The sequence below is a fragment of the Pan troglodytes genome, chromosome 20, assembly GCF_028858775.2.
Source record: "Pan troglodytes isolate AG18354 chromosome 20, NHGRI_mPanTro3-v2.0_pri, whole genome shotgun sequence".
Taxonomy (NCBI): domain Eukaryota; kingdom Metazoa; phylum Chordata; class Mammalia; order Primates; family Hominidae; genus Pan; species Pan troglodytes.
Genome location: NC_072418.2, coordinates 46,776,033 through 46,786,533, shown reverse-complemented (window position 1 = coordinate 46,786,533; position 10,501 = coordinate 46,776,033). Strand labels below are relative to the sequence as shown.

At 41.4% G+C, this 10,501-nt stretch overlaps 1 protein-coding gene across 6 annotated transcripts in view; it reads left to right on the top strand.

Moving 5' to 3' along the window:
• Position 1: 1 nt before the first annotated feature.
• LYPD5 (LY6/PLAUR domain containing 5) overlaps positions 2-10,501 on the top strand; it is a 42,496-nt gene continuing 31,996 nt past the window's right edge. For 2 of the 6 annotated variants that reach the window (XM_063801836.1, XM_063801835.1), the window contains exon 1: positions 6,295-6,521. The gene's annotated coding sequence lies outside the window, so the exon portion shown is untranslated. Of the gene's footprint in view, positions 221-6,267; positions 6,522-10,501 lie in introns of those variants that run through there. The other 4 variants (XM_063801838.1, XM_063801839.1, XM_063801840.1 and 1 more) reach the window with 4 other exon arrangements.

The following is a 10,501-nucleotide window of genomic DNA, read 5'->3' as shown; positions in this document are numbered from 1 at the left end:
GGATGCTCCCAGCATGCAACTTGGCCTTGGCTTCACAAAAGGCGCTTTTTTCGAAGGCGCCCGGGAGCTCTTGCTTTTGCTTGAGGGTCTTTGGTGTTGACTGAGAGCGAATTAAAAGGTTCTCAGCTTTCGCTAAGGAACGCATTCTGGAGTCTAGAACAGGCGAAGATGGGACTGGGGTGTCTGGGGACTTAGACGTGAGCGAGCAAGGGAATCCGGGGTAAGTTCGCTGGAAATGACCTGCGCGACACTACCGGTTTACCTGGGTATGAGCGCCTGGAACAGTGTCTGGCAATTGAACAGATGGGTGTGTCTTGCTGTGAGGGAGTTTCTTAGTTCGATTCGGTGTCTGGGACCCTGCGTGGACCTGTTTATGTTCATGGGATGTTTTCTAAATTTATGCCTGTGTGAGTCTATTTTATTAGGTGTGAGATGAACTGTGTTACAGATTTTATATGCCGCTGTTGAAAGACAACAATAAGTGGTAGTGAGTGGATATTGTGACCGTGGAGACTTATGGCAGTGCAAAGGCTGCCATAAACAATACACAAGCAATCCAGCATGGCTGTGTTCCAATAAAACTTGATGGATTATAAAATTTGAATCTCATTTTTTATAGAGTATGAAACCATTTATTCTGAAGCACACACTCATACTCCAAAAACAATACTATATATTCCCTCTCTCTCTCTCCTGTGTGTTTGCGTGTGTGCGTGTGTGTGTGTGTGAGAGAGAGAGAGAGGTTTTAAAGGAGACAACTAACTGATTCTGAGGTTAGGGCAAAAAGATTGGGGCTGTGGTTGGTGTGGTAAGAACCTTTGGATATAAATATTTTTTTAAAAAAGAATTGTCTAAAAATATTAAAGCGAAATTTTATATTAAAACTAACAGAAAGAAAAGGAAGTTACTTTTTAGGGGCTCTTTCTGGTCACTGATATCACCTGTCTCATCCTCTGCCATCTCTCACCTCCTGGTCTCTCTTGCTTATCAAGAGAAGACTAGAGCTCTTGGATCCCAGCTTTTCCCCTGCCTCAGCTGAGGCCACTACCCTGGTTGACTCCCATGGTGACATGGATGCCTCATCCAGTATCATGGGTCTGAGTCCTCATCTGCAGGGTCCTTGAGCTTTCCTCGGCACCCATCCCCGTTTCCCATCTGGGACTTCATTATCATCAGCATCTGCTCCACCTCCAAAACCACTGGTGGAAGCAGCCTCCTCTCTTCCCATGTTACTTGCTCAATGACTCCCACAAGTACTACTCTGAATATTTTGGGGGTCTTTGATTTTTTTTAAATTTTTTATTTCCATAGGTTTTTGGGAAACAGGTGGTGTTTGGTTACATGAGTAACTTCTTCAGTGGTGATTTGTGAGATTTTGGTGCACCCATCACCTGAACAGTGTACATGGCACCCAATTTTTAGTCTTTTATCCCTCACCCCCTTTCCACCCTTTCCCCCAAGTCCCCAAAGTCCACTGTGTCATTCTTAGGCCTTTGCATCCTCACACCTTAGCTCCCACTTATGAGTGAGAATATACGATGTTTGATTTTCCATTCCTGAGTTGCTTCACTTAGAATAATAGTCTCCAGGCCGGGCATGGTGGTTCACACCTGTAATCCCAGCACTTTGGGAGGCTGAGGCAGCTGGATCACCTGAAGTCAAGAATTCAAGAGCAGCCTGGCCAACATGATGAAACCCTGTCTCTACTAAAAATACGAAAATTAGCCGGGCACGCTGGTGGGTGTCTATAATCCTAGCCATTCAGGAGGCTGAGGCAGGAGAATTGCCTGAACCTGGGAGGTGGAGGTTGCAGTGAGCCAAGATAGCGCCATTGCACTACAGCCTGGGCAACAAGAGCGAAACTCCATCTTAAAAAAAAAAAAAAAGGAAAAATAAATAAATCCAGGCAAATGCATTAATTCATTCCTTTTTATGGCTGAGTAGTATTCAACTGTATATATCTACCACAGTTTCTTTATCCACTCATTGATTCATGGACATTTGGGTTGTTAAGCATTTTTGCAATTGTGAATTCTGCTGCTGTAAATATGTGTGTACCAGTATCTTTTTTGTATAATGACTTATTTTCCTCTAGATACCCAGTAGTGGGATTGCTGGATCAAATAGTAGTTCTACTTTTAGTTCTTTAAGGAATCTCCACACTGTTTTCCATAGCGGTTTTACTAGTTTACATTCCCACCAGCAGTGTAGAAGTGTTCCCTGTTCACCGCATCCACGGCAACATCTATTTTTTTTTCCATTATAGACATTCTTTCAGGAGTAAGATGGTATTGTACTGTGGTTTTGATTTGCATTTCCCTGATCATTAGTGATGTTGAGCATTTTTTCTTATGTTTGTTGGCCATTTGTATATTTTCTTTTGAGAATTGTGTATTCATGTCCTTAGCGCACTTTTTGATGGGATTGTTTGTTTTTCTTGCTAATTTGAGTTCTTTGTAGATTCTGGATATTAGTCCTTTGTCAGATGTACAGATTGTGAAATTTTTCTCCCGCTCTGTGGGTTGTCTGTTTACTTTGCTGACTGTTCCTTTAGCCACGCAGAAGCTCTTTAATTAAGTCTCAGGCCCTTTGTTTTTATTGCGTTTGCTTTTGGGTTCTTGGTCACAAAATCCTTGCCTAAGCCAATGTCTAGAAGGCTTTTTCCAATGTTATCTTCTAGAATTTTTACAGTTTCAGGTCTTAGATTTAAGTCCTTAACCATCTTCAGTTGATTTTTGTATAAGGTGAGAGATGAAGATCCAGTTTCATTCTCCTACATGTGGCTAGCCAATTATCCCAGTGCCATTTGTTGAATAAGGCGTCCTTTCTCCACTTTATGTTTTTGTTTGCTTTGTTGAAGATCAGTTGACTGTATTTGGGTTTATTTATGGGTTCTCTATTCTGTTCCATTGGTCGATGTGCCTATTTTTATACCAGTACTATGCTGTTTTGGTGACTATGACCTTATAGTTTGAAATCAGGTAACGGGATGCCTCCATTGCTTTGTCTTGCTTTGGCTATGCGGGCTCTTTTTTGGTTCCATATGAATTTTAGGGTTGTTTTTTCTAGTTATGTGAAGAATGATGGCAGTATTTTGATGGGAATTGCTTTGAATTTGTAGGTTGCTTTTGGCAGTATGATCATTTTTACAATCTTGATTCTACCCATCCATGAGCATGGGATGTGTTTCCGTTTGTTTGTGTCATCTATGATTTCTTTTAGCAGTGTTTTGAAGTTTCCTCGTAGAGGTCTTTCACCTCCTTGGTTAGGTATATTCCTAAGTATTTTATCTTATTTTATTTTTGCAGATGTTGTAAAAGTTGTTGAGTTCTGGATTTGATTCTCAGCTTGGTCACTGTTGGTGCATAGAAGAGCTACTAATTTGTGTACGTCGGAAACTTTGCCGAATTGGACTACATTTCTAGAAATGGATTCCTGAATTAAAAGAGATGCTTCTCTTAAATATTTATGTAAAGTTACTCTCAGAAAGGTTGTAAGTGGATTCCTCCCACCAAAAGTATTGTGAATGAATATCTTCTTAAAATTTACAATTGTTTTGACCATTTCCCAGTCCTTAAACCAATGATAACATTTTATTTTCTTTTTCTTTTTTCTTTTCTTTCTTTTTTTTTTTTTTTTTTTTTTTGAGACAGAGTTTTGCTCTAGTTGCCCAGGCTGGAGCAATGGCGCGATCTTGGCTCACCGCAACCTCCACCTCCCAGGTTCAAGCAATTCTCCTGCCTCAGCCTTCCCAAGTAGCTGGGACTACAGACATGCGCCACCAAGCCCAGCTAATTTTGTATTTTTAGTAGAGATGGGGTTTCTCCATGTGGGTCAGGCTGGTCTTGAACTCCCAACCTCAGGTGATCCGCCCACCTCAGCCTCCCAAAGTGCTGGGATTACAGGCATAAGCCACCGCGCCCGGCCTTTATTTTCATAATATTTCCATGTCTTTTATTTCTCATAAGCTTACATATGCATTCAAGTATTTATTGGTCATTTTCAATTTTTCCTTCTAAGAGTCTATATTCTTTACCTATTTCTACACATTTTTGTATTCATCTATATGTTGATTTGTTTTAAATTTATTATCTGTTTGTTGTATCTGAAATATTTTCCCTTAGTTTATTTGCTACTTAAATTTGAGGGAGGCAGGGAAGTTTACTGGAACATACTTTATATTTTCTATAATTTATTAACTATTTAATTCATAATTTGTGTTTTGGCTGTCAAACCTACCGACCAAAATTATAATAACATCAATTTGTAATTTGATAAGCACTCTGGTAGTCTATTTTTAAGTTATACATGTCGTGAACATTATTTGTTTTAATGTGTGAGGGATGGAAGTTACTTTATTTTTCCAGGTGGTTAACTAGTTAACACAGATTATTGCTTTTCTGTAATACTTTTACTGAGATATAATTCATATACTCTAAAACTCACCCATTTAAAGTGTACAATTCAGTAGATTCTTTTTTATTTCTTTGAGACAGAGTTTTGCTCTTGTTGCCCAGGTTGGAGTTCAATGGCGTGATCTCAGCTCACTGCAACCTCCGCCTCCTGGGTTCAAGCGACTCTCCTGCCTCAGCCTCCCGAGTAGCTGGGATTACAGGCACCTGCCATCACGCCTGGCTAATTTTTGTATTTTTTAGTAAAGACAGGGGTTTCACCATGTTGGCCATGCTGGTCTTGAACTCCTAACCTCAGGTGATCTGCCCGCCTCAGTCTCCCAAAGTGCTGGGATTACAGGTGTGAGCCACCGTGCCTGGCCGAATTCAGTAGTTTCTAGTTTATTCAAAGAGCTATGCAACCATCATCACAATCAATTTTAGAACATTTTCATTGCCCCAAAAGACACCAATACCCACTAGCAATCATCATTTTCAGCCACTCCATGGGCTACAGGGATCTTTTCTGTTATTGCACTTGTTCTATATTCATATTTCATGTAATAAACATGCATTGCTTTTGTAATTACAAAGTAAAAAGAAAAACGTTTTAAAAAAACTTGTTGGGATTTTAAATTGATCAAACTGATTTCACTTTTTCTGATGCCACAATCAATTTCTTATTGTTTTACTTTTAATCACTCAAGTAATTCCATGTTCTAATGCTTTTCGGACCAGATCGGGAGCATTCAGAGTGGTATAGCTGTAGAGATGTTCTAATGCTTTTCAGTGAGGAGATAAAACAGAAATGAGGGAGGTCTATTAAGCTAAAGTAGTTCAGTATTTCAAGAAAGAGTACGTCGCTGAGATAGTAGAAGGCAGCCAAAAATCTTTCAAAATAAGTAATAAAAATATTTATTTGGATTTAGCAACATTCAGTTAATTGTTGCAGTTTTTAAATATTCAAACAACTGATGATAAATAATGTCAGAAATGAAAGTGTCCCCCTACTCATTCCCTATCTACAGAAATGACCAAAGTTAATATTTTCAGGTATTCTTCCAGATTTTTCTGTACACTGAATGTATGTATAAAGACACAGCTATTTTATACAGAAATGGGATCATGCTATCCATATAATTCTGCCATTTGCCCTTTCCACTTCAACACATTCTTCTACTTCATTTCATGTCAGTTATAGATGTAATTCATTCCTTTTAACGTTGAATTATTACCTAACCCAGCACTGTTCAATGTAGCTTTCTGTGATGTTAGAAATGTTTATATCCCTCTTGTCCAATACAGTAGCCAGTAGCTGTCTTGGCTAATGAGCCTTTGAAACATGGCTAGTGTGAGTAAGAAACTGAATTTCGAATTTTATTTAATTTTAGTAAATTAAATTTTAAATAGCCACAAATAGCTATCATATTGGCTAGCACAGACTAACAGTGTCTCAAAGAACGAACATTGAGGTTCTTCAGTATTACAGTGTGAATTCTTCAGTATTACAAACACGGCTTTGGTAAGCATTACTGTACCCACATCTTTGTCTTTCATGCCAGCATTTTTGTAGGCTAGATTCTTGTATGTAAAAATGCTGGTTGCTTAGGGGTTTGCTTTCACAGTTCGTGAATGCTACTACACAAAACTGTAAAAGAGCTGTAGTCATTTCCACCCACTACGTGTGAAAGTTCTCATTTCCCCACATTCTCAACAATATTGTGTACCATCTACATTTTTAGTTTTTGAAATTTGATAACTGAAAACGAAGTATGCCATCTGTTTCCGTTATCAGTTTATTGCTCTCACCTCCGCACGCACTCTTCAATATACGCTCCCTGCTAAAGGGATTCCCCTGAAGGGTTCCTGCGCCTGCGCACTCGGAGCACAGGTTACAACTTCCAGAAACCCCTGGGACGCGCCGTCCCAAACTTGGGTTTCTGGCGTCTCCTGCGTTTCCGGCCCTGGACTACAATTCCCACAGGTCACTGGGCCGAATGAGCGTGCGCTCCTGATCCACTTTGCGCATCCCAGTGATTCTTGCGTTCCGCGTGTAGTTTCGGAAGGAGACATCGAAGCAGGGCGAGGCTCAGAGGGCGTTGCGGACTCATGCCCCAGTCGGCAGTGCGGGTAAGGGTGGGAGAAGCAATGAGGCGAATGCGAGCAGCCGAAGAAGGCGACAGTGTGGCTGGGTATGAAGACTTGAGGGAAGGGGTGGGGCAAAACGAGGTCAGGCGTCTCCCTGGCCGCGTGTGATGGACCGTCCGTGGTGGTGACAGACATGGTGTAGGGGGTGTGTGCAATATTATGTGCGTGATAGAGCCAAGGATGTGCCCTACCGTGCGAATGGTGACGTTGCGTCTGTATGAGAGTGCACGTGCCACGGCTGGGATGTCTTGTGACACAGGGAATGGGGTGTGTGTGCGTCTGTGCACATGAAATGGCCAGGGTATGTCTTCGTGACTGCATGTGTGCTCATGACACAGCAGGTGTGTTTCTCTTTGACTGTGTGACAGACTGTGTGTATGTGTCAAAAAGAAGAAAGTGCTTGGTGTATGACAGGACTGGAATGAATCTGTGACTGTGACACAAGTGTGTGGGTTTGTGTGTAGAGTGACAGCTGGAGTGTGTCCTAGACAATCGAGCTTTCCTACAGGAATGGTGAAGTCTTTTCCTTCTCTAGCTACACAGTATTGTCCAATAATTGAAGTTTTTAGGACCCAGAAGTTGCTAATTTGGGCCTTCTGAACTGGAATTGGGTCAGGAACTGGATCAGTGGGCACCAACTCTCTAGCTTCCCAAGGCCATCAGTCTCCCATAGTGGTTCCCTCACATACATAACAGAAAGTAACATTGAGGAAATGAGCTACACTTTCTGCTAGCTGGAGAAACAAGTTCTTTTGTCCTTTTTGGAAGCTCTGGTGTTGGCAGATTCGGCTCATCATAAAAAGTTTGAAACACTGGTTTGGGACAGTGCCTGTGTACCTCCCCTCAAACTAAAAAGGCAACTTGGGGGTTTAGCCCTGACCCATCGATCTCCAGGGTTACACGTTCTCCTTTTTTCCAACGGGGGTCTAGGGGATTAGTGGGTCATGAGTTAGAGGCCTGTGAAAATTGTGCCTATTGACCATGTGTTATTTAAGCTACTTAGAAAAAGGACAGAAAAGACCCGGTTCACCTTCAGAAAAAGGAAGCCAATCCCTCCTGTGCTACCGGTCACTGTAACCTGCTAGAACTAATAATCACTAATCTCCTAGACCCCTCGGGAGGCTGAGGCAGGAGACTCGCTTGAACCCTGGGGGTGGAGATTGCAGTGAGCTGAGATCATGCCACTACGCTCCAACCTGGGCAACAAGAGCAAACTCCATCTCAAAAAAAAAAAAAAAAAGAAGAAGAAGAAGAAGGGAAAAATGAAAAGAATGAAGGCTGTGTCCAACTTGAAGTTAGAACACAGAATAATAGAATAAATACAAAGAAAGTTGGTTGAGGTCAACAATAAGCACAAGTTAAAGAAATAGAAAACACCGATGCAATAGAGGCTAAATGCCAACAACTGCTTATTTGAAGTGATCCATTTCTGAGATAATTAAAAAATAGATTATTTCAAAAGATGAATAAAAAAGAGAACAGGCACAAATAATATTAAGAAAGAAAAAGACTACACAAGAATAGAAAATATTTTTTGAATTAGAATAAATTTGAAGACAGATGAAATGGTCAATTTCCTAGAAAGCTATAACTTAAAGAATTGACAAGAAGAGACAGAAACTTTTAATAATAGACAATTAGTCATTAATGATACAGCATCAGTAGTTTAGAATTTAAACTCTAATCATCACCAGGCTCAGATAATTGCATGCAAGAGTTGAATTAAGAAAGAGTTCAGACACATCTTATATGTCACTTCAGATCCTCTCAGCCTCACCTGCGCCTGGGGCCTCTGGAAACTTGTTTCTCTTGATTCACTGCTGCAGCAACATCCCTGCATGAACTCAGAACAACTCTACATGGGCACAAGCAGCAACGAAACCTGACCTCATGCCTGCAATGGGCACTACTTGTCTCAAGCCCTAGGGCTTTCCTGTTGATGCTGATGCATGAGACGTTACAGAACCCATTGAACTATTCACACGCGACCTGGAAGTACAGCGGAGTTAATAGTCTCTGGGACAAACCTTTCATGAACCAGTGGATGAATTCACCTCCCTTCTTCTCCTCAGCTAGGTGGTCTTAAAACACAAAATTAAACAATCAATTACACTTGATAGCAAGCAGTGGCCAGCTCAGTAAGACCTTCATGCAAGTGTTGTCTCCTTCCCTACCACACTATACTTTTCCCTCTCTCCTGCTTCCCTGGAACTGTACCCGCTGATAAAATAATAGCACAGAAACTTCTTCTCAGGGTCCTCCCTGTAGGCAATGTAAGCTAAGAGGAGTGTTTCCAGGAGAGACCCTCAAGATCCTTGTGATAGGATTTCAAGCTTGTTACTTATCCATGTTTGGCCCAAGTCTGATCTCACAGTCAGTTCAGTAAGTCCATGAACTCACCCTATGGTTGTTTTCCTCTATCCTTTAACATATATTTGGGATAGATATGCTCATCTTCTGGTAGAACTCATTATAGTGGCTTCCTAACTTGTGAACTAAGAGTACTTATGGGCTGGGCGTGGTGGTTCATGCCTGTAATCCCAGCACTTTGGGAGGCCAAGGCGGGTGGATCATGTGGTCAGGAGATAGAGACCATCCTGGCCAAAAAGGTGAAACCTCATCTCTACTAAAATAAAAAAATTACTTGCATGTGGTGGTGCACACCTGTAATCCCAGCTACTTGGGAGGCTGAGGCAGGGGAATAGCTTGAACCTGGGAGGCAGAGATTGCAGTGAGCTGAGATGGCGCCACTGCACTCCAGCCTGGTGACAGAGTGAGACTCCATCTCAAAAATAAATAAATAAATAAAGTCCTTATGGTATAAAGAGCCAAGTGGAAACCCTTGAAACTCAATACTGTGCTGTGGGAGGAATTGCAGAGATTGCATCATCATCAAAAAGTTAGAGGATGCAGGATTATTTGTCCCTATCATACCTCCATTCATTTCACTTGGCCCCTGCAAAAAACCTGCATGACTGAAGCTAGTGGATGTGGTAGATTGAAAAAAAATCCCACAAATTCTTCCCATTCCTGTGTGTATATTCTTTGCAACATGACTTTGCAGCTCTTCCCTTCAAAGGTGGAGTCAATTTCTCCACTCCTTGAATCTGGGAATGTGCATTTGATTTTCTTTGAGACAGTAGTAAATGTGACATATAGAGGTTTGAAAAACACTCACTGAATGGAAACTGCTTTCTTGTTGCATTTTGAACCCAGCTCCCATGGGTTCATGCAGGCGTGAACTAGACTGAGGGATGATGAGAAACATAAGGCCAAGTCATTCTCATGCCCCCTCCCCCACAATAACCAACCAACCATTAGAACTTTGAGTGAGGCCTGACTATACTATGCAGCTGCAGCCAAACCAGCCCAGAGCAAAAGAAATGCTCAGAAAGCCCCCAGAATTGTGAGAAATAATATTCGTAATTTCAAGCCTCTGAGTTTTGGGGTTACTGATTGTTTTCATCTGTTTTCATGCTGCTGATAAAGACATACCCAAGACTGGGTAACTGATAAAGAAAAACAGGTTTAATGGACTCATAGTTACACATGCCTGGGGAGGCCTCACAATCATAGCAGAAGAGCAAAAGAGAACAAAGAGACATCTTACATGGCAGCCAGCAAAGAGAATGAGAGCCAAACAAAAAGGGTTTCCCCTTATAAAACCATCAGCTCTGATAATACTTATTCACTATCATGAGAACGGTATGGGGGAAACCACCCCCATGATTCAGTTATCTCTCACCAGGTTCCTCCCACAACATGTGGGAATTATGGGAGCTACAATTCAAGATGAGATTTGGGTGGGGACACAGCCAAACCGTATCACTTATTATGTGGCCAAAGCTAATTCATAGTGACTACTTTAAATGTAAACAAATAGCAGCTCCAATTTCAGCTGCTATGTCAGATGTGACATCTTTACTGGAGTTGACCAACCTAGTTTTTGGTCCTTAGTATGT